The sequence below is a fragment of the Alligator mississippiensis genome, chromosome 5, assembly GCF_030867095.1.
Source record: "Alligator mississippiensis isolate rAllMis1 chromosome 5, rAllMis1, whole genome shotgun sequence".
NCBI classification, from domain to species: domain Eukaryota; kingdom Metazoa; phylum Chordata; order Crocodylia; family Alligatoridae; genus Alligator; species Alligator mississippiensis.
Genome location: NC_081828.1, coordinates 191,487,082 through 191,512,038, shown reverse-complemented (window position 1 = coordinate 191,512,038; position 24,957 = coordinate 191,487,082). Strand labels below are relative to the sequence as shown.

The 24,957-nt window shown below is 45.1% G+C and overlaps 1 protein-coding gene and 1 long non-coding RNA gene across 6 annotated transcripts in view; one reads left to right on the top strand and one right to left on the bottom strand.

Moving 5' to 3' along the window:
* The window catches only part of JCAD (junctional cadherin 5 associated), a 151,669-nt gene that overhangs the window by 72,227 nt on the left and 54,485 nt on the right, over window positions 1-24,957 (bottom strand). The window contains exon 5 of one of the 5 annotated variants that reach the window (XM_014609036.3): window positions 20,067-20,117. The exons of the other annotated variants lie outside the window; for them this stretch is intronic. The gene's annotated coding sequence lies outside the window, so the exon portion shown is untranslated. The remainder of the gene's footprint in view (window positions 1-20,066; window positions 20,118-24,957) is intronic. 5 annotated transcript variants of the gene reach the window in all.
* Window positions 1,439-13,614, top strand: LOC132250948 (uncharacterized). The gene is made up of 3 exons (XR_009462695.1): window positions 1,439-1,584; window positions 10,594-10,726; window positions 13,157-13,614. It is a non-coding gene; the product is annotated as an uncharacterized LOC132250948 (long non-coding RNA).

Sequence of the window (24,957 nt, the reverse complement as noted above, 5' to 3'; positions counted from 1 at the left end):
GGATACGCTGGCTTGGTAAGCCGCATCCAGCCCACGGGCTGTATTGTCCACCCCTGGATTAAAGCCTGTTTTTCAGTGACAGCTGTGCATCCAAAAGCCCGTCTGAAGTATTCACAGATAGCTAGGTCATTGGTGATCTCACCCTAATGAATCATGCCAACTAATAAACCAAAGAAATCCACCTTAAATGAACGGGGTTTGCTTGACACAAAGAAGAATCCTTAATTTACGGAATAAGTAAGTCACAAAAGACAAATTCTAGGGGGGTGTTTAAGAATACTTTTTCTCTTTCTACTGCATTTTACAGCATTTGCCTCTACAATGAGCTATATTTACTTTGGTCTAAATCTGAAATAACACCACTAAGTTTGTCCCTTTTTGGGCAGGCATCACGGGGTTTTACAACCCAGTTCTGCCAACGTACCTCCGAGCTAACCCATGTCATTCTAATATTAGACATATCTTGATCTCATCTTGGTAGTTTCTGATATGGGTAAATGTTGATTAAAGTCTGGCTTGAGATCATTAAAATCTCCTTCACTTCTGACCCTGAGTCAAGATTCTCCATTCATTGATACTGAAGTAAACTGGGGCCTAGCATCTGATCAAGTAAGCTGTTACTTATAAAAGCTTATGCATATCTGCTTTAGTCAGACTGTAAGGTGCAACTCTAGCTTGCCTTCTGTCTACTCTACTGAAGTTGTCAGTTACATCAGGGTGTAGACTGCAAATCAGACTGCAGATCCCTGGATGAAAGAGACCAGTGTATTAATCACTTACGCCAAATATGGAAGAGTCCCAGCTGTGTAGGAAGAGTTAACAGTGTTTTTATTTTTATTACACACCCCTTTCTTCAAGGATCTATAGTTTCACATAAATTACTATAAAAGAAGAAATATAAGCAAATAAAAACAAATCTAATTGTACATGAATTGTTCCATTTCAAGTTTCATTCAAGATAAAATTATAATTTGAATGCAAAATGAGCAAATGGACGTTAGTTAGGTTTGCATCTGGAATGTATGTCCTTTCCTTTCCCTCTGGCACTGGATAGGGAAGATGCTTGGACAGATTATTATTTATGGCAGCACAAACTGGTGGTACCAGGCATGCCTCCACAGCAGTGAAGAAAAATACTAGCACCAGCATCTTTGCACAGCATATGTATGTGATGAGATAATACACATCTGGCAGTAAGCAGCTACTGGAATTCAGTAAAATCCTTGTTTTGTACTATGTACAAAAATACCACCTCCAATGAGCACAGTATTTGATTATACAGTATGCTGGAATAAATTAAAGACTGGGTTGGTCTTCTTAAAACTGTAACCTGGTCATAGTATTATTTATAGAACTGCAGCTAAACACTTAGGTTCAGATCCCCAAAAGGTCTTAGGGTGTATCGATATGTGGCAGGGCACTGTGTGTGCCGGCCACTGTAAGGGCCAGAAGGCAGCAGCTGGCAGGTGCCTGATGAGGGCAGCCATTTTGGATTCAGGGCTGCCCATATAAACAGGGCAGTTCTGCTGCTGGAGGCCAGGCAACAACACTGCCTGGCTGGAGGGCTGTTGTTGTCATCTGGAGGTAAGGGAGGAGCTGCAGGGGATGGTTTGGAGGCTCCTGGTCCTGGGCATGACCTAAAACTGCACCGTGCTGGGAGTGGGTGGCCTGGTAGGGCTCTCAGTGGCGCGGGAGCCCCCAGGAAATGCCAGGCCAGTTACCACCCTGGTGAAAGGTGGGTCAGGGTGCCTTAACCCCTAGCCTCCACCACCGGGTGGGTTACCCCTTTGTTGGAGGGTTGGGAAGGTGGACCCCATGGTGAAGTAATAAGGGCCGTAGACTCAAGCCTGTCTGAATTTCCCCTGACTGGTCCATGCTGGGGCCAGGGGCCCACTGCAAGTAATGCCCAAGAGCTGAGGGCATGGGGTTCTGACTGGCCTGGAGGTGGGCCAGGGCTAGAGAGCCGAAGGTCCCAGTGGGGAGATCACAGCCGAAGGTGGATCAGTTCAGGGAGCTATGGTGCCTGGTATGCTGGCGGAAGTGACCGCCTGAGGGGAGGAATCCAGGTGGGGTTCAGCAGTAGGATTCTGGGGCCCCGTGTGGGGGCCGGTGACTATGAGAACTATAGATACCATCAGCAAGACTTGGGCTGCGGTGTAGGGGAGGAATGGAGCTGCAGATAGCGCCCCCTGGCATCAGGGCAGGAAATGGGCAGCCTCCTGCTTAATAACATCCATTAATTAATTATACCAACAAGGCGTGGCGGACGAGAAGGCGGGCAGTTAGCCCAGGAACGAGTGGGCGGGCCACGGTTGAATTGGCCCTGAGGAGGCCCCCTGTTACACTATACTATGTGTTTGAGGGCACTATGACAGATGACAATGCCCTCAAACACTTTGTGCTGTTCTGGGTGGGCTTTCCAAACTCAAAGTGCCGTCACATGGCTCTGAGGATGGGATAGACAGTAGCAATAACATTTAGCCTACTCATAGAGCTAGACAAATGCAGCTACATTGCTTCTGGTTCAGGAGGCACTCCATACAGAGTAGCACAGTGGGCATCTGCTCGAGGACTCCATTGTCAGGCTTGGTCAGTTTGCCCTGTTACTGGGCCTTCAGGCACCTAAGATGTACACCTGTGTCCAACAATGTACTGCTCAAAACTACAGTTTGGTCCTTAGGGACCTAAAATCTGTAGGTGCCTTCAAATTTCACTACCAAGGTTCTCTTGGTTGCTGAAGTTTTGCTTCTGCACATGCCCGGAGGTGCTGTTATCTGAGCAGGATGGAACAGCTAGACACATAGCTCATGCCTAAACTTATTTGGGTTCCTTAGACAAGGCATCCTTCTGCCTCTCTCCCACAAAAGGCAGTCCAGTCAGCATGTACAGAACATGTTGGACCATAACAATAGGGACAAGCTCTGCACAGAACACAGTGCCCACTACCACTTGCATGAAAAAAACCCAGAACACAGCCATGGGAGAATCCCCTTCAGTCCAGGAGTTCACTGATCACAGAGTGCCCATCCAAGATATGGGAAACCTGGATTTCATGACTTCCTCAGCCTGAGAGTACTGAAGCTCTGCAGTTCTCATGTGCAAGGAAAGCATCCTATGCACCACCCTATAGTCATTTCTGGAGCCAGGGGACACATTCTACTCCTCCTGTCAAACACATGCCACTTTGCAGGAAAGAATTCAAGATTCACTGGGAAAAAGGGAATATGACTCACAAGTCCAGTGATCAAGGCACTTGTCTGGGAGATGGAAGACCTGGTTCTGATCTCTGGTGCTAGGGTACATACAGGGTAACCAGTAGTTAATCTTATCCCAGATCATGGAAGTTACAAATCACATTCATGTTGGCTAGTACTAAGGAACTGAGGGGAAAAAAAAACAGCTAATCATAGGAAAGTGCTTGTGTTTAGGTTCTGCAGCAGTCTAGCCATATGGAATACTACTCTGGCTTTCCAATTACATGAAGAGGCATTGCCAATTCAAAACCTGTCAGGATAGTATAGCACCAAATTCTGCCCTCCACTGTGTGCAACCCTGTGGTGAACTGGTGGGATACTCAAACGCTAATAGCAACAACAAGAGTGAGGTGTTCAATGCCACTTCACTGTTCTGGAAATATCTGTTTGAATGGCCAGGTCTGAGTGAAAAAAAAAAAGAGAGGCATACAGAAACATCTCTTTATGCCTATAAAAGGATCACTTCAAACTCATAGGATTTTGCATAGGAACATATTCCCTTAAATAGTCGCAACTGTCATTAGTTGCATTCTCTCAGTACAAAAAATGGTGGCTCAGAGAACAGTTATGTCAGATGAAAGCTTCCTTACTTCCATCTTTTCCCTTCCTTCTGCCACCACCCTGCCCCCCAAACCTTTACCTCAGAAGCTGCATGTAAAGAAAGCAACTTCAAAATACATGCAGGGCCAAAGGAAATCAGCAAGTGGCATTTCACTGTTCCCTCCCTCCCACCAACACCATTTTCTCCAGTTGCCCACAGCAGTAGCTGAAACTTTGAATAAATTCTTTCCATACAGCTAAAAAATAGTGGCGACTCACACTGGACTGTCACCTGTGGCTCAGTCAGTGTCCAAAATGAGCCAGAGACAAGTGGAGAGAACTTTAACACTGACTCAAAAGGTCAATGGCTGAGTCCTGCCCTGCCAGCGCCATTGGCATCCCTGGGAATCCACAGTTTGTTAATCAGAGAAATTGTGCAGGTGTCATTTACTTAGGATGAGATTCTGATGCTCCCTCCATGGTCAGTGTGGAGAGAAATTGCTGGTTCTGCTATAAGAGGTGAGAAACAGAGGCCAAGTTTAGTGATTCTGCACATAAATCACCTGCCATGTGACATGGCAGTTAGCTCTGTGGAGGTCCACTGCATCCTGATGGAGTGGGCTTTAGGGAAGGAGAGGTAAAATGATAGAGCTAGCAGATCCACCATTACCAGAGCCTCGAATGAGTGGATCCTGATAGTGTGAGTCCCACTGCTCCCTACAGGTTAGGTAAATAGAGGAAGGGGGAAAAGTTTCCCACCCTTATGTCTAGGGACAGACATTACACATAAACCAGTTCAAGTGATCAGAAACTGGTTTGAACCTGTAACAGAACACAGGCTCAGTGCACATAAACCAGTTTCAAAATAGCTGAAACTTGTTTAAGATAAACCTGGTTGAATGTAGTATCAGACTTAACTGATTTGGATCAAACCAGTTTATGCAATGTCTGTCCCAGCCCCCTTCCTGGTTTAAGTTAAACCAGAGTCCCACATCATCCCAGATGCTTTGCAGCCTTGACCTGGGCTCTCTGCTCCAGAAAACAGGCTGGCCCTGTTCCTCTACTCGGTAGCCAGAGCTCTGGGGGTGACTGCAGGCACAGGGTCTGCCTGGCTTCCCTTGCTGCTGAAGCAGGGATTCCCTACTCCCTCCCTCCCATCTTCCACAGACCCTAGCTGGCATGTGGTATGCTAGCTAATGCTAAGAGGTGCCTGTGTGTGTGCCTCCAATTTCACTGGGACAGGCAGGCAGAACAGTGCCTGCTTAGGGCTTTTTGAAACTAATCAAGAGGTCAGCTGACCTCCGTACCTTCCTTGGCTTTTTGAATGTCTGTCCCTAGCCTTTGAAAACTATTGAACCCCCTTTGCACCAAGCTTCCTATCCAGGATTGGTGTGCAGTCAGGGAGAAGATGCACTTTAATAACCAAATGCCTAAGAAACCCCTCAGGCTGAGGGTCACCTTTGTAGGGCCTGTTTTGAAAGGAAAATAGATGTACTGAGTACTTCAGTAGGGGAGGCTGATCCGATTAATGTGATAAAATGATCTTGTATTGCTGGAGACTATTGCCTCTGGCACAATGAGGCTGTTACCCATTGCCTTGGTGAATTCTTTTAGGGTAAAAGGCAATTGCCACCTCCCTGTAACCCCAAGCAAATGAAACCCCAAGCAAATCTGCCTTGGGATAGGTTGTACACCTAAACTCTGAACTGCATTCAAAGCAAAGGGCACTGCAGACCCCCAAAACAGCCAACAGTATGATGTCTCCTTCCTGTTTCCCCTGAAAAGCCTAATGGGTAGGGATGTTTTCTGTTGCCTATTTCTGGCACAGCCAATAAACTGCTTTGTCCTTGGGTAGGTTACTTCCCCTCCCCTTGCATTTATCTGCCTATTTAGTCAGTAAATGCTCTAGAGCAACAGCGGTCTCTCAGAATGTGTCTTTATACAGAAGTCAGGACAGCAAGGCCCCAATATCAGCTGGGGCCTCTAGTTGCTCCTGTAACGCAAAAATAATACTTAAAATTAAATTAAAAGATTAGAAATTAAAAGACCTGTACTGCTGGCAACCCCACCCCAAGTAGACAATTGCTAGATTTCTACTGCATTTTGGACCTTTCTGTGCCTTCACAGAGTTCCACCATTTTGGGAGCAGCAGGGTACTTGCTCTGCTTATATGACTTTCTAGTAAGGACATTAGCACAATTAACAATGGAACATGGTTCTTTCAAATGTAGCCTCTCACTCTTGTCACCAGATAGGACTGGATTGGAGAAAAGCAGAGAGTACAAATAAGTGGACTGGTTTGGGCCTGAATTGAGTCAATCTTTGAAGATTAGTCTAACCTGCCTAGGCTGAATCAGTTTGTAACTTTACAGACATCACCTTTCGACTGAAGAAATGCAGGCACATGCCTGTAGTGGCTCAGGCTAGAAGCTGGGGAGTGCTAGAGCAACCCTACCTTCCCTTCTTCAGTGCTGAGCTAAGGGGTGGGGGGAGTGGCCAGGCCCCCTGCAGGATACTCTGATTAGAGAGGGCCAGCTGGGATTTAAATAGCTTTTAGATCCACAGCAGGGAGCATTTATCACCCCATCAGCAAAACAAAAGGATCTCTCATTAGTTCAAGCTCTTCCTAACGAACTTGTTCCAAAGAAGGAATGGAGGGACATTACCAGCTGACCTGTTGATTAGCTCCAAAGAGCCCTATGCCACTGTCCTGTGTGCCTTGTCTCCCACAGCACAGACCATAGCCAGCATGTAGTTTGCTAGCTAATTCTGAGAGGTTTCTGGGTAAGGCAGAGGGGAGGGGGGAACCCTGCTTAGCAGGGAGTGGGGTGGGGGGAGGAGTGGAGCAGGGAAGCCAGGTAGATGCCTGCAGTCTCTGCCAAAACTGCAGCCAGAGAGTAGAGGGGAAAGTCCAGCTCTGCTGTGGAGCAGAGAGCCCTGCCCAGCCCAGAGAGCATGCCAGGTTGCTGGAAGAGTCTGGTTTAACTTAAACCAGGAAGGGGTCTGGGACAGGTATTGCATAAACTGGCTTGACCCAAATCAGTTAAGTCTGATACTACTTTCAACCAGGTTTATCTCAAACCAATTTCAGGCATTTTCGAACTGGTTTATGTGCACTGAACTTCTGTTCTGTTACAGGTTTAAATCAGTTTCTGATCACTTAAACCGGTTTATGTGTAATGTCTGTCCCTAGCCCAGGTGTGTTTCCCGCACTTTTTCTAATGCTACCTGGCAGCAAACCAGTGCTAAAAGGCATGCTATTTTTCCATGGCTTTGACCCAAACCATGTATTTTATGAGATTAGAATAATATTTTATTAAATGTGATACATGAAGCCATTTGTCACCAGCATTTTTGCCTTTCTATTAAAGAATAAAACAAGATAATGAGGAGGGCTTGAAGAAATCCATTATGTTGTTGGAAACCAAGAGCACATGATGCAGAGAGGATTTTATGCCTTGCCCATCATGTGAATGCGATCTGACAATATTCCCCTTATGACACAGAAATCAGAGACAACATTCAAAGGAAGGGGGGAGGGAGGGAAGGGAATCACTAGTGGACCAAAATCCAGTGACAGGTTCAGGGGAAAAAAAAGCCAGATCTGTCCCCATTCTGTTTAACCTCCTGTTATAGAATTTGGTTAATAGGAACACTGCTACAGAGAAGGATATGCCCCAATTAGCTAAACTTCCCTAATGCCTTAATTTGGGAAAACAGCCTCAAAAGGGCTAATCTTACACACACATCCTGCTCTAAAATAAACTAGCTGACTATGAGCTCCAGGAGCTAACATAACCAAGATTAGATAGAGGACAGCCAGTCCCTCTCCTCTCCTGCCCCCATAGAGACTGGAGGGACTGGTGATGGAAAAACTGACTATTTCAGCTTTGCATCAATTGAAGACTCCCCCACAGGGACAAGGGTCAAAGGCTTTCATCCCCTGATAAGGAAAAAAGTAGACCAGACAACAGTTGAGTATTCAGCTCCACATTCAGAATTATACACCTTGGACCAAATTTATGAGAGCCTCCAGCACCTTTCATATGTACAGCCATAAATTGTTGCACCGAATCCATGCTCATGCAAACAGAGAAGGTAAATAACTTCCAGCAACTGTAGTATTTAAGTAATCCCAAAGTTAATTTGAATTAATTGAATACAGAATTTGTCTCTTTTGAAAATGGGGCCCTTTAATTTGTAATGCACAGTAATTGCACTTTTTCTGCATATCCTACTTTACAGTAGAAAATAATCCGTTCTCGTGTATGAAACAAACATGTGCAAATAGAAATATTAACAAGTGAATATAAAGGAGTTGAATGTGCTCTATTACCATACATAAGGCAGCTAAAAATACCCTTTTCATTTTAACTCCACTTACATTCTGAATATTTTCTTCTACTCTTCTCCTGCTCTCACTTTAGTGATAGAAAGGAGGATAACACAAATTCATGCAATTCTCTCCATTCTCTTCTGAACACAACTTGACAATCAGTCCATAATTAATGTGGTGAAGCAAAGGTGCAGGTCCATACAGATGTATATATACCATAAGAAAACAGATAACTAAAGTGACCGGCACCTCTAGGCATTTGAATCTACAACGTGTTTTATGTAGGTTGTGCGTGCGTACACTGTCTATATTGTATGTCTGATTTAAATTGGACAAGCCTGTGACAGAGATAATGGATGCTACTATATGGGAACAGCCTCATCTCCACTGCAGACATTCAATTTAGGTAGATGCACATGCAAACACAGAGAAGTCAGATGTTGGGTACCCACACCCACCAAGAGGTATCAAAGGCAGCGCAGCAAAAATAAAGACTACAAATATTATTAAAGGAAATATATTATTAAATATTATAAATCCACAAAACCAGTCATAGGTGCCAATTAAATGAGCATCACTAGTGACTATGTCTCTGATAAACACCCAACTCAGCCAGGCACTTAAGTATAAGCTTAAATCAATGAGACTTGAGGACACATGGAAGGTTAACCCAAACTTTAAGAGCTTCCTGGAACTGGAACTTTAAAGATGAGGACTGATGAGAGCCTGATTTTGCCAATGGAGATAGGGCCACTGAAACGGATGGCACTACTCACAGTGATACAGTAAGTTCTGTGCCAGCTGGTGTTTTTCAGATCAGATTTTAAAGTAACATTTTAGAACCCAACACTGCACTTTACAGTTAATGGAAGTTTTGCCATTCATTTCAGAGCCAGACTCAGTTCCTATCTGTAGATTATCCAGCCTACCTCCCACTAAAAGACTTCAATAACATTGTTCATTTACTGAGTCATGGTGGTCTTTCCCCTCCCCCTCCTCCCAACCAACTTAGTTCCAAAACAAATTCCAGTTGGAAAGGCTCGGACAGTTTCAATTAAGCATTCCTGTTTGCAACATGATCCCTTTTGTACAGGGAGTTGAACTGGTACAATTCAATGAACCCTGAAAACCCCCCAGAACAAAACAAATAATCAAAGGAAATATCAAGCAATATTTTATAAAATAACAACCAAAGCCATACAGTACATCAGACACTGCAAGTGTACAGCTGAGTTCTACCCCAAAAGCATAGTGACCTATCCATCAAACTGGCAGGTGACGAGTTCACAACTGCACTCCTGGTTCCTTGGGTGAATCTGATATCTTTTATTAGACCAACAACTGCACTCCTTGAATTCATAGGAAATGTCCTGCCTTCCTTCAGGGACATGCGAGTTGAAAGATGGTAGAACTGGTGTCTCATTGTACAATGGGTCCATCTATGCCAAACTTACTGTGTAAATCCACACCAAAGCTGTGTAAATCCACACCAAACCTACGTTCTTACTCTGCAGTCTGCCCTGTGTATCTAAGTACACACTGAGGTCTGAACTTTTGAGACTGTAATCACAGCTGAGGAAGAGTATTTTGTCCATCCCTAATTACAAAGTCTTGCCAGAAGCAGCCCCATTTATTTGGGATAAATGATGATTATGAAGATTTGATCCAGTGAAACCCATGATTTGGAACTCAGAGAAAGCCATCCTGTTTGTGAACCATTTCAATGGATGTTCTAAAGAGGGTGGGGAATCAAACCAAAACACAAAATGAGCCAAATCTTGTCCTACACGCTATATAAAACCATTTGCCTCAGCAAGACCATGCAGAGAAAAGTCAAAGCAAGATTTGGTCCAATATTTATTTTGATCAATTCTGAGCTGGCCAAACATACTTTGCTAGAACAGTTGTAGCTTGTTATGGTATTCAAAATATTTACTGATCTGACTGACAAAATGTTATATGATATTAAAATACCCATGGTTTTGTGCAAACAGTTTATAGTGTAATGATTGATGCTGGATGCTATTCACAGAACAAGGCGTCTGTCTGTCTGTCTGCCTGCATTTTCATTTGGAAAGTTTAGTTCCAAGACTGCATAGTATTTTAGTTAATAAATAAAAATAATTAATAATGTGTACGACTACACAGATTTCCATATTCATAGTGCTGTTAGGCATTCCTTTGAAGTAGGTAACCTATTTTCCTGGGGAAAAAATAAAGCTGATGGGGGCTGATACCTAATTTTCTTAACTGGTTTCTAACCTCAATTTATGGATGTCTAATTCTAGGCACCAAGGGCTGAATCCAGGACAAGTGGGGCACCAGTCCTGGGTGCCAATGTAGAGGGGATGCCTGTATGGACCCCTCCCCCAAGAGTATTTGCCATGGCAGGTGCAGCCCAGTGGTGTAATTTGGAGGGAGGGAGATTAAATGATGCCCTTCCCTGGGAAAATTTTGCTGCAGGAGGCACAGCCCTGCATGGTGGTGAGGAGTGAAGAGAACAGCAGGAACAGCCCGTGGGGACCCTGCTTGTCCCTCAGCTGCAGCAGCCTGAGCCCTGCAGCAGCTGCCACTGGATCAAGGAAAGCTGGGGCAGGTAAGACTCCATTCCCCCCACCTACCCTCAGTGATCAGCGTAACTTCCTGACCCTGCAGTGAAAGTGCCTCTGGAATCCACAAAGGGAGCAGAGCTGTTGACTGTCACTTTGGACCCCTGCATTCAACACTGAGGTTTCAATAAGATCCTCAAAACCACTGCCCAGCTGCCACCTGCCCCTGCAGGTGGCTGTATGCAGAGTCTCTGGTACTTAGAGAGCACAGGATTCTAAAATGAAGCATTCCCTTGCCTATCTTGTTTGCAGTCTGATGCAGTAAGCATCCCCCAAGCTCACATACCAGATTGGGCTTCACACAGAAAACAATGCGTGTGTGGGGCAGGTGGGTGGCAGACAACAGGACCATATTGTGGGGGGGGGGGGGGGGGGATCCATTTGTCCAATTCCCAGTGGTTACAGCACTCTGCTCAGAGGTGGAGGAACTGTTTTCAACTCCCAGCTCTGCTGGATTTGGAGCAGGGACATGAAAGCAGATCTCCTGCATCCCAACGGAGTGCTCTAACTAACAGACTCTGGGTTTCAGAGGCGAGGCTCAGCCAACCCCTCCTGTGAAAGTTGTGTGAATTTGTATATCAATGCATAATTGAATGTTGTGTTATGAAGACTTAAAAAAAAAGTGAGAGATTGAGTCCATAACCCCATGGTAAGGCCACTCACCTAGGGCATAAGAAATTTAAGCTTAAATTCCTCTTCCAAATCCAACAGAGTAGGGATTTAAAAACAGATCTCCTGTTTCCCTAGAGACCGTTCTGATCACTGAGCTAATGGATGGAAAAGGGTGGGACCTTTTCATGACCTGGATACATGCCTAAGGCCAGGAGAGTGCTCAGAGCTGAGAATCCAGAGGAGAGAGGCATCATCTTCCAGACCAGAAGCAGGCACTTCACTATGTCTGAAAGTGGGGACTTAGCTCTACCCCTCTCCTCAGCATTTCTTCCTCACTTGCTGAGGCAGCTCTTTGCTTACTTGCCAGCCTTTGTGGATCCCATTCTTAAGCATCTCTCTCTCTCTACATGCATGCTGCTGGGAGGTTACTCCCAGGCTTTCTCCCAGAGTTACTCTCCAGGCTTTTACCTCAGGACTAGGGTCAGGCTTTATAATGCTCAGCATCTTAACTTCTAAATCCCTTTGTAGATTGAGCTCCTAGCCCAAACATTTCAAACTTAAAGTTTTGAACATAAATTCAAATGGTCTTATTCTTTGAAGTGCTCAGCTCCCATTGCTGTACATTCTGCCCCGTCACTAAACCACTACTGTTAATCATGCATGTCACATGAGCTCAGTGTATCATGGGAGATATAGTCTGGCTAATGAGCCATAGAGCAGAAGGGGGCATCTAACTGCAGCTCTCGGGAGGCACCATGTCAGCTCAGGGGGACGCAGGTTAATGTCAAGCCAAAGCAAAATTGAATGCGAGTCCAGGAATGTCAAAGTGTTTCATTTCAGATTAGGATTGAAATTAAATGTGTTGACATTTATAAATCAACATTTTGCAAAACTTTCCATTCTGTGAAAAAATTACATATTTGGATGTTTTGGTTTCATTCAAGATAAAAATCAAATGTACAAAATATTAATGTTTTCTCACAGGATGCAAATTTGGGGTTTCGGCAGTTGCATTTAGTAAGTGCTTAGCCCAGGAGCTATGCTATACAAATGATTCAAAGGCAGAGATTTGAACTTGAAAATAAAGAACAGTTGGTTTGCTACTATTCAGAAAATGCAATGCAAAACAGTAATTTAAGAAAAACTGCTTGAAACACTTCACCCTGGATACACTCTTGCAGACATGTTTAAAGTCACAAGTCCATTATTAGATTAGCAAAAAGAGAGGAAAAGTAAAGGAAGAATCCAAAGAATCAACACTTTAGGAGATGTTTGGTTAAACATGACGAATGATTGGATAATGGATACAAGTGTCCATACAGGAAAAATATTTTTCTACTAAATGCATTGAGAATTTTAGCCTACTCTTTTAACCACATGGAGAAAGTTCATTCCATCCTAAACTGTATTGGGAAATGCAATGCTTCTCTAGCTGTCAGCAGCTTCCTGTAGGTTGACCAAAAAAGCATGACTGATACTGAAACTTTCCTGGTAATGCTCATTGCAGCTCTCAGAACAGACTGTCGTTTTAATTCAAAACTAACAGAAGTGTGCTGAATTTTGCACCCAGTTCAGGAACGACTTTGATCAAACTACAGCATACATTTTATACACACAAGGGACTCTACTGAGAAGCCCTAAGCTTACAAAGGCAAATGAAGGTTTCAGAGGGACTTGGGAGATTGTTGTTTGATGGTACTACTGTCATGGTCTCAGTGGAAATCTGGCTTGATATAATTAACAATAAAGATATGGCATCACAAAAGGACCAGATCAAATAACGATGGCTTCTTTCTATTCTTTAGAAATGAATACTAACTCAGAGCCTAAAACAAGAACCAGCTGAACTATTGGCAATCGAACATAATTGTGAGTTCCTCCCTTTAACAATTTCCACATCAAGAGTCCAATTTCCACCTTAAATCTATGCTGGCAAACTAGGTTTTGTCCCAGTGTTTACATCAAGATGGAAGAAAATGGGAGAAGTAAAATAATGGAAGACAGTGCAAAGACTTAAGAAAACCTCCTGTCCAGGCAGTTCCATCTGACTTAATTTTTAGCACACTGTCTCAAACAAACTTTGCTACAGAGTAGGCGACAGTAAATTAAATAAATTGATAGAAATGCATCCATATCTGAAGATACATACTTAGTTCTTGGTTTACATACAACATTGTAATCATTTAATTTTGGATAGTATGTGCTTTTACATTTGAACGATTCAAAGTGAATTGCCAAGAACATGCTTTATGTTTGTTTTCATAAAAATACTGTAAGGTTTTTTTTGCCTGGGTGTCTCGCACATTCTTTAAACATTACTAGGAAGTGAACTACACTCAGTGCCTCCCAACCCTGAACCCCACCCCCCAAAAAAATTTCACAACCCCCAGCTAAAGTCAGACAGGTGAAATTAGAGCAATCAAAATTAAGGAAACTTTAAAATTATAATCATATTATTAATATGTGGGTGCCCAGGATTAGGCACCTACATCTATATTTAGACTAGAACTAAATAAGTGGCCTAAAATTAAAGGGTGGGGAAAGGGGCAAGCACCCACAGCTCCCATGTGAATGTTAAATATCTTTGCAAATTATACCAATTACATAGGAGCCTCCCTTTAGACAATCTGAGCTGGAACGTTTTGACATATGCCCTCCATGATTCTGTTCACAGACACAGAAAAAATCATGATGATTACTAAGTCTACAGCTCAGTTCTGATTCTTCAGTCATGTGGGAAAAAAAATTACTAGACTAGGAGCATCAAACTCACCTGATCTAGACTGCAGAATTCCTCTTCGGTTGGATCTGTGGAGTCAGCAGCAGCTATAGTGAGTCCAGGACCAGTGCTGTGGGTGCAGGGATGAGCAGCAGAGCTGGGTGGGCAGTGCTGTGGGTCAGAGAGTGAGCAGCAGTGCCTTTGAGGGATTGGGCATCAGCATGGGCTCAGGAACAGGCAGTTGCACAGGTTGGGGAATAGATGGCAGCATGGGTTCAGAAGTGGGCAGCAATTTGGACCCAGGGGTTCGGGAAGGGGCAGCAGCATGGATCCAGGGACGAGTAGCCACAGGACAAGCAAGAAGCATCTAAACAACCCTCACTTGCACCCCTGCCACCAATGGCAACATCCACTGGGGTCCAGGAACCACAAATTCTGTGGCAGGCTATGCTCTAGTGGCCATGCCCACCAACTTCTAGTAGCCCACCAGGCTACCAGTGGGCTACATGGTATAGTTCTTCAAACCTAATCCAGCCCATGGGCCAAATGTTTGAAAGTCCTACACTAGGCAGATGCCCTTTTTGAAGATCATTATAAAATAGATTTTGGTTAAAAGTCAGTTATTTAAATTAAAACCAATATTTGGTACATTTTTCACCTAGTTTGGTGAAAATGTGCAAGATATTTCATTTAATTTTGAGAGAAAAATAAAGGCCTCCATGCATGCTTTCAGTGATAATGGTGTCTGGATCAAAACAATTCTCCTTCCTGGAAATTATTAAATAATTTAATCCTTAGGTATTGATAACAGCAAAAGTAAATCTGCATTGTGATCATGGCAGCTAACGGTCATGCACTGAGGATTCAATTGATCAGCTCCTTGGAGCAGGGACTGTCCATTTGTTCTGTGTTTATAGAGCACCTAACACACTGAAGCAAACACCACGAGCCTTGAACAATAATCATCTAACATCAACTTTGTTATGAATCACCACAATCGCTATGGGTTTTCAAAGATAATGGCCAGAAGCGCTGTAATCCCATTAGCCAACTCCCTCAGCGCCTTGGGGTTCATCACAGCTGGCCTCCTGAACTTGTACACATCCAGCTTTTCTAAATAGCCCCAACCTGTTCTTTTGCCACTGTTGGCTGCTCAAGTTCTCCCCAAACTGTACTGCCAGATGCAGTAGTCTGGGGGCTAACCTTGCCTATGAAGACTGAGGTAACAGGTGTTCAAACAATGTAGGTATCAACATGAGTGACTGAGTGGCCATTTTTTGGGATAAGTATTTAAAGGATTCCTGGTAAAGGAAGGTTTTATTATGCCAGCTGAACATAAACAGTTTTGATGCATTAAAAATCATATTCTTCTGTGTTTGAGAGAGGAGATCCATTATGAACTAAAAGAGAGGGAAAGACTATCTGATTAAATAATAGTGTTTTTTTAAGTTACTATATTGATAATTATATATTAAATCTAATGTCTCAAAACTTAGCACAGATCAGGGGCAGGCAAAATATGCTTCACGGGCTAAATCAGGCACAACAGGCAATTCCATCCATCCCGCAGATGGCCACCAATTGTACCCTGCCCAGCCCACGTACTTCACTCTCACCCTGGTGCACAGAAGGTCCCCGGCCCTGCCAGCACACAGTAGGGCTGCTGCCACTGCTGCAGCCACTGGGGGACCAACACATCTTCCCTGGCGTCCAGTTGCTCCTCCTTGTGCCCCTGCTGTAGTGTTGGTTCCGGGCAGCAGATAGAGAAGCAGCTGGGATGGGGGGAGCATGGGGCTGGGGCTGGCAGGAGTGCTGAGCCCATGCCCATGGCAAGGGGAGCATGGAGTTCAGGTGGGCACGGTGTGGGTGTGAGGAAGGGTGGGAGGGCTGTGGGACCCCTCCCCCCACCGCCCGCTATGGCGAATAACCCCCACTGCCAGTGGCAGCCGTGGCAGGCAGTGGGCACTCGGGGTGCTCATGGCCTGTGCAGGCGCTGCCGCCCAGTGGCAGGTGGCTCTGGCCAGAGTTGCACATGGTGGCAAGGAGTGCCACCAAGTTAGCTTGGCCTGCCTTCATTGCACAGGGCTCCGTGCAGCTTCCAGCACTTGCGTGCCACCGGGGGAAGCCCCACACGACAGAGCTGGCTGCCTTCACCACCATGTTCAGCTGGCAGGACTCTGTCAGAAGTGGAGGGGAGTCCCACCCCCTGCTTCCATGGTGGCGGCTGGCTCCAACATGCGGGGCTTCTCTTAGTGGCACACAGGTGCCAGGAGCTGCACATGTTGCATGTGGAGCCCCATGCAATAGAGGCAGGCTGGCCTATTGCACTCCTTGCCTTCATGTGCAGCTCTGGCTGAAGCCACGCACTGCTAGGCAGTTGCACCTGCATAAACCATGAGCTCCCGCCACTGCTGCTGCCGCCACTGGCAGGGATGGGGTGCCATGGCCCATGCAGGCGTTGTGTGTGGGAGATCCCCACATTCCCGTACCCTCCCTCCCCACAAACCCCACACACCCACATCTTGTCCCCACTACCCCCCATATATACACACACCCTGCAACATATCCTACACCCTGCCCATACACACAGCCACACCCTGTCATAAACCCCACATGCACCGACACACACCCCACCATACACACACACCCAACCCCAAACCCCCCCCACACACACGAGTAAGACTTCATTTTTGACCTATTATTCAGTTACGTCTACATACATTACACAAACACAAATCATGACAAAAATATTTTTTTCTGTTAAAATTACAATGTGTTATAATAGATGTTTGACTTTTAGTATATGATTTGTTTTGTTTTCTGGTTCAGATGGCAACCCATCTCCCAAAATTAGTACTTCAGGGGGCAAAGGGAGAGACTTCTGGTGGCAAAGGTCAGGGACCTGTGTTATGGCAGCAGTTTGATACTGGCAAGATGGTTATGCCCTGATGCTAGGTGGGCTGGAAGTTCTAAATCCATTTTTGTTTTAACTGTTGTGGTCTGCGTGCAGTACAGGGAGGGCAATCACAAGATTTTGGGGTTTTGATATCTCTGGTTCCCTTTAGCCACAGGGCTGAAGTTATCTGTGTGCAGTGTAGCATAGCATAGTGCAAACACCACACTATATCAGAGCTTTAACAAAGTGAGGTACTTTCTTTCCTAAAGGTAGAAAATACTGACAACCTAAACAGCCAGCTACAGTACCTGCAAAAGAAGAGAGAAAGCAAGAACAGAGAATGATACTATGCTACTCAAGGACTGCATCCCTAAGGAAAAAAGAATGTGTCTCTAGAGGTTTTTACCCAATAGCAAAACCTCAGTGCTTTTGACATCAGAGGCATGCACATATTAGATTTTCTTCCCTATAGTTTACCTAGGCAATTTTCAGGCAAGTGATAAATTTTATTTTTAGAAATAAGCCCAAAATATAGGTGTGTGAAAAATCAGAACTTGGATCTGTCTTTGGATACAAATTTACTGGAGAGTCCTTATCAGCATAGATAATTTAATCACTGATCTGAACAGAACTTTGGCATGTCTGAAAATCAAGAACTGACTCCCTGAAGGGAAGACACAACTAAGCAGTGCAAAGAATGATCATCCTCACACATAGGTCATAGGTTGCTACTCATTTCTACAGATTTCTGTATTCTCAAGAAGAGACCATGATCTTCAAGTCTGCATGTACATCCATATTTGCATTGTCCAGATCACATATGTTAAGAACTGAAGCAAAATTCCCTTCATGTGTCTCATGTCCCATGGTTTGTTCCTCACTGCTCCTTCCCTTCCTGATTCTTCCATCCCTAGTAATGGGACTCTCTGAACTTCACGAATTCTTGCCTTCTACAGGTCTCCTCTCCTTTAAAAAACATGCTACAGTGTGGACCAGGTCTCAGTTTGCCTCATGTTTCAGATGTGGAGGAGTGTCTGTGGCACAAAAATGAAAGCACATACTTAAAGCACATTTTTAGTAGAAGTCTAGTAATTAGTCATCTAACTATCTCCCCTATTCTGCAAGAATAAGGCCAGCTATTGTTCTATTCTGATAACAGTCCTGTATTCACTCCTCTGAACAGAATAGAACAGAACAGGGCAATAAAAACAAATTCTGTCTTAAAAGTTGTTTTTTTTCTGTGTTAACCCTGAAATGTAGAGCTCCTTTCTAGACTCACAGCCACAGATTTACACCTATGTTAGTGGTTGTGTTACAATAACATGCAGCCTTTAATATAGGGTATGGCATTTTTAATACAGAAAACTTTTTGGAAGGTGAAGATTGTTGTAACAACAATGTTCAGCAGGGAAAGACAAAATCCTTTCTGTAGTAGTCTGCTGAACAAACCCCTCATCCAGAGGTGGATCCAGGGTGGGTGGGCAGGGGTGCACTTGCACCTCTCTGATTTCTGTGCCACCCAAAGTTTAAAACCAAATACCTGGCAGTGGCAGCAGCATTGCTGAGAGTCAATCAACTTCATGGCACATGATAATCTACCTGATCCATTCTAAACTCTTTATTCCATGGGTGTTAACAGCCCTCTCCTTTAAAAAAAAAAAATCAAGTTACCCTTTGTTCTGCACTTCTGCTGTCTGTTGGCTACTCTTGGTAATAAAGCTTCTATTTTACAGCCCTGCAGATTATCTTCACTCATTCCAATGAAGTTATTTCTTTCTTTCCAATTTTAAACTGAATAATACAGCCCTAGGCTCCTAGCATATTAGTAAAGCTTCTAGGTTATTTTAATTGGGGAAAAATGTGTTGTATATGTGATGATGCACCTCACCATCTGCATCCCTCTTGTCAAAATTCAAGTTCTGCCCATGACCCCAACCTACTAGATAGTAAAATGACAGAGATTCTGGAGCCAGCTGTGGTTGCTTTGTGCCAGTCTGCTGGTATGACGCCACTGAACTGACAGACCTGACTACCCTAGCAAATCCTGTATGGTGTAGGGCTGAAATAAATGCCTGTATGCCATGCTCCTTCCTAGGCTATTGTATAGGGGACAGGACTGGAGAAAAATAAGGCGTCCCATTGCCTTGGTTATCTTTGCTCTCCTGAAACATCCCTTTGAAAAACTTAGAGAAGCCATAAGAATACTCTAAGCTGTTTCTTGATGGTCTTATGTTTAGTAGATATATGGTCCCCAGATCCTTTATGTGGCTTAAACACTTATTTGTACACCTGCCCTAGCATCTGAGCTGTGCCACTCACAGACAACCCAGATTGGAGGATCTGGCTTACAAAGTCAGAAAAGAGAGAGAATATATGAACAGTGTTATTTTTTTAAAAAGTAACCGTCTGTCAGACTGAAAAACAATTAACTCATAAGTATTTGGAAACAAATTGGGAAGATGAATCACACAAAAGTCATAGTTGTTCAGTGACTAATTGCAGAATTAACTTAATTTCCTTTGTTTTACCAAAAAATACCAGATCCCCAAGCATGAAGCTAGATTCACTGTTGATAGAGGCATACCATACTGATTATAGTAAAAAGAAATAAAAAGGATCTGAGAAGACAACGCATGGCTAGCTGGTGGCAGATGTGTGAGTGAGAACTGCGTTCAGTCCTGACCAGGTGACAAGTACCTATCAGTTGGATGGTTTTGGCTTCATTCCCAGCAGTCATAAGAAACTTCTCAGAAGTTTCCCACATGACTTAACTAATAGGCCTGTGCGAAGCGGGTATTATTAGCTTTGGATTTGGATTCGGCCAATTTGGTGATTTGAATCACTGTCCCAATTCAATTTAGCCGAATCTGATTTGGAGATTTGGCAGCAGCTGAATCTCTGAATCAGCTAGGCCCATCCCACACCCCTCTCCCAGCCCAGCAATGGCTGCCCCAGCTCCCGGCTCTTGTAAAAAAAAAAGCCCAGGATCACCAGGTGCTGGTGGGCAGGGGGTGATCCCTGCTGCCCCCCACTGCCCCATGCTGCATGGGGGGCTCTGGAACATGGTCCCCTCCTCCCTTTTCCCATCCCTAGTACTTACCAGTAAACAAGGAGTGATATCTGTCTACCATTTCCATGGTCACACAGTGCCCTTCCAAAACAGAGTAAACAAAAAGCAACCATAACATATATAATACTGTAATGATTTCTTCTTTAAGAGTTTTCACATAAACCCTTCAACATCACACAGGCACCCTTCATGGCTCTTCACAGTTAATCTCTACCTCACCTATCACATCTCCTTTAGTATAGAGATATCCTGCCCTGATTTGTTCTATGGTACCAGCCTCAGTGTCCACTTGCTGTATTTTCAGACTAACACCACTACGCTCTCTTTAAAGCTGTCCTGCATGTTTTGGAACAGCTTCCAGAGATATTCACAAAATTATGTAATTATTTTTCTGCACCCAACATACTCTGTTCCCATTCTGCATATAAACCAAAATTAATAAAAAATTAAGCCACTGGTTTCTCGAGATCACTACTGGTAAATGGTGGGTGGGAGAGGGCTGACATGGGATGGATTACTCTATATGTACCCTGGTTCTTATACTCTTCCTCTAAAGCATCCCATAGTTGCCACTGCTAGAGACAGGATATTGAGCTATGTCGACCTTTGCTCTGGCTCAGCAGGGTTTTGTCTAACATGATGGCTAAAAGTGCTAAGGTGCTATGATGATGATATCACCTGACAATAGTAATGATTCAGCCTCTCAGAACACCTTTAGGATAGGTTCGACTGTACAGGATTCACCCCCTAATTTTAAACCAGGGAAAAGTTCCAATACAGGACAACAACAGGGAAGTTGTCCAGAACTGGTGTGCATGTTTTTAGAAATGAAGTTAGGGGAACACTGGCTGGAATGTTTTTCTTAGGTAGCAGGGTGCGAGCTATGGTGTAACCATGGGTCAGGATGCAATAAAGGATACATCTCAACTCCCCAGGGTGCTCAAGCTCTGAAGCTAAAGCAGTGTGACATGTTTTCTACAGTACACATAAGCCATAATTATCCCATTCTAGTCTAGGCCGAGATACATGGGTGGATCCAGAAGGGGCGTTGTGATACAGTCACACCCTGTTTTGGACCATGTCACCAGGAGCAGCAGCTGAGGACTTTTTAAAGGACTGAGGACTCCCCTGCCCCCAACACTTCCCCTCCAGGCTCAGCAACAGTTCCCCTCCCCTGCCCATCACTGCCACTTCCTCCACCATCTCTGGATGACCCAGGGAAGGGGGAGCTCCAGAGATGCTCCTGCCCCATTCTAGCCAGGCTGTAGAGGGAGCAGGACTCGGCAGTGGTGGCAGCAGAGAGATGCCCCTTCCCCAAGCCTGCTTCCAGGCCATCAGAAAAAAAACCTTGGGGGCATGGGCAGGAAGCAGAAACCCACCTGCTGCTGCTGTCCCTGGCTGAGCCCAGCTGCAGCTGGGCAGGAGTGGCTCACGAGCTCCACCTCCCCTCCCCAGGATCAGCCAGGGATAGTTGGAGTGGCAGGCAGGGAAGGAGAGTGGAAACAGGAGGGGGTGCTGAGTGTGGGATGTGTGCGATTCTTACCTGATTCAGGGACCTAAGTCTGGGAGGCTGAGCAAGGGGTGCAGCCACTGCTGTAGCGCCAGTTGGGGCTCCCATTCCCCCTTTTACAAAATCCTCAATTTACCTATGTGGAGATGCACTCTTATGAGCGAAGTCCCCTGGAGCTGCTGATTTGGGAGGGCTGTCTGAATTATCCCTGCCAAGGACTACATTCACTCATCCCTAAACTCTGAAGCTGTCAAGGCATAGTAACACTATGCAACAAGAAAGAGAAGAAAGTGAAAGAAAAACTGCATCCAACCGAAAGGGGACAACACACAGTAGGGCAGGACAGTGGTACAGTTGCACCCCACTTTATTTCCTGGTCCACCTAAAGTTTAAAAGCAAACCTCCCTATCAGTGGCAGCTATATTTCTTTTCAGGCAGTGCTGAGGGAGTCAACTGACTTCATGGCTCAATCATCTATCCAATTCCTTCTCAACTCTTCATTCCACAGGTTTTAAAGCACATTTAATGGTTTCAATGTTCCACTAATTAAGCTGTCTTTTCTTTTGCCATTCTGCTATCTGCTAGTGGCTCCTGATAATAGAGCTCCTATTTCACAGCCCTGCAGACTGGTTTTAACTCTAGGCAGAAGTGTTAACTCAGGTGTTGAAATAACTTTCAGTGAAGCATTGGATACACCGTCAAAATGCTCAAGGTTAGATGTGTTTCATGAATCTGAAGAAAGATGTACTTTAAATTCTAATGGCTACATGACTAGTGAAACAACATTTTTTGATTATTTTTGCCTAGTTTATTGTGTTTTTATACATAATATATGATATAGCAAGTTAACGCACATTCCAATGAAGTTACAATTGTTTTTGCTTCGCTCTTAAACTGAATAATATAGCTCTAGGCCCCTAGCATATTGGCAAAACTTCTAGTTTATTTTTAACTGGATAAAATATATATTATTATAGGCCGTGATGCACCTCACTGACTGCAGACCCTTTCAAAATCCTATATCCACCCATGTTACCTAGGTTTGAATTTGGAAGCTGCATCAGATGGTCAGGGACTCCATTTTATATGTTACTATCCATAGGGGAACCACCCCCCCACCCCCCAAAAAACAACAAAAAAACCAAACAAACAAAAAAACCCATCCACACTTTAAAAGAACACTCTTAAGGCTCTAAAGTCAAGCATTCAGAAGTTAGGAAGTGCCAGAATTAAGGTTTCCTGTGTATCCTTAACTCGGCCCTCTTGTATTATGCAATTAAACAGTCTTTGATTAGATGATCACATGCTCCTGTTTTCCATGAAACCCCATCCTGTGATTGGAACAGAGGCTACACACTGGATGAGCAGGTCTTCAGTATTGTGCTTTCTTTTCCAGCGTGTGGCCTTCTGCCTTATTTACTGCACAATATTCAAGCCTGGCTCCAAATACAAAAATATGAATTCCCTCATGGAATTTTCCCCCTGCTGTTCATTCCTCCAGTATTGGTGTCATTTACAAGTAGCAATTAACTTATTTTCACAAAACCCTTCTGAAGGAAGCATGGCACAATTCCCTTTTTAAAGATGGTGCACTAAGCCACTGAGGGAGCCAGATTAAAGGTATCCTTTGATTGTATGGATAAAAGTAACCCTAGAAATTACTTCCTATTGGCTCCGAGTTAGTTTAAATTATCAGGACTTGAGCCTTTAGATTCATCACAGAGATCTCTGGTGCATGACCTAATAGATTTCATAGACACTAGGGCTGGAAGGGACTTCGGAAGATCATCGAGTCCAGTTCCCTGATCCAGGGGCAGGAAGTCAGCAGGGATCACAGGATTCCAGCAAGATAAACATCCAGATGTCTCTTGAAGGCCTTCAGAGTAGGTGCTTGAACCACCTCTGGCAGTCTATTCCAAACCTTGGGGGCTTGGACAGTAAAGGAGTTCTTCCTTATGTGTACCCAATAGAAGAAGCAGGTGGTTATTGTTTATACTGACCAGCACTAGAATGGGATAAGACACTTTGCCAGTATGTATATACTGCAGGGGCAGGCAATTATTTCAGCTGGAGGGCCGCTTAGTGAGTTTTGGTAGGCTGTTGAGGGCTGCAAGGGTAGCCCCACCCCTTGACAGGTACCCCATCCCCTGGTTGACCCCCCTAGCCATTGCTATGGAAGCTGATGGACACCAGGGGAGGGTGTGGGCCCAGGCTGGGGGTTGCAGTATATGCAAGCTCCTGGGGCCACCACCTCCAAGCCCCGGGGGAGAAGGGATGGTTGCAAAGGAGCTCATCCAGGAAGGCCACATGCTCATGAGCAAGCCAGCAAGTGTTCTCCCCTAAGCTGGTCAGCACACCCCCTCCCCCCACACCCCCCAAACAGCCCATGTGCCCTGTGGCTCCTCCTTGCTACTGCCAACAGTGTGCAGCCCCAGCCCCGACCCCAGTCTGGCCTGTGCTTGCTCTGGACTTGCTCTGGCTGGAACAAACCAGCCAGAACCCATATGCACAGCCCCAACCTCCGCCTGCTCCACACCGCCCACCCACGCCAAGCAGCAGCCAGGCAGAAGCTGCTGCTGGCCCGGGGTGAAAAGCGATCTGTCCCTCACTGCTGCTGGGCCATTCTTGCTGCAGCTGCCCAGAGCCCTGCAGCCCCTCTCTGCCACCATCTCTACCACCTCCAGGCCACCCTGCATGGCAGCAGTGACAGGGCAGAGGAGCCACAGGGCAGCTTGGGCATGGGCTCTGGAAAGCTGCAGCAAGAACTGCCCGGCAGCGGTGAGGGGGAGAAGCTGCCACCTGGGCTGCCTAGAAAGGCAGTCCAGCTGTGGAGCCACTCCAGCCCCACTGTGCACCCAGAGGATGGCAGGACGTGCCAGGGGCTGGATGGCACTTGGTTCAGGCGGGACCGAGGGACCTGCTGTGGGCTGGACAAAGTCCAAGCCATATTTTGCCCACCCCTGATTTACTCTCATCAGAGAACAGGAAGACTCAAGAATCTCAGGTCCCTTCCTAGGCCCGGGAGGAAAACACAGCGAGCACAGACTGCTCTGTTCATTCCTCCCAAGCTTGTCCCCCTCCTTCCTCATCACCACCAGCCTGTCCCAAGCTTTTTTCTCTGCTCTTCCACTGGCTCCTCCTCCCAGTCCCATTCTCTTAAGTGAGCCAACCTAGGCTCCCCCTCCTTTGGTTTGTAATCCCAGTCTCAGCGTCGAAGCCATGTAAATTCTAGTTTCACTCTCTGCTCTAGTCCTAGTCTCCCTGAGTTGCCATGCCAGTTCTTCTTCATCCAGCCTCAGTTCTCCTTTGCCCAAGACTACTAGTCTCCTGATTTCTTCCTCCCATTTCCCTATCCCCAGATTAGAGATTTTCCCAGGCTGTCGCAGTCACCACTCCCTTTCAGCCTGTAGT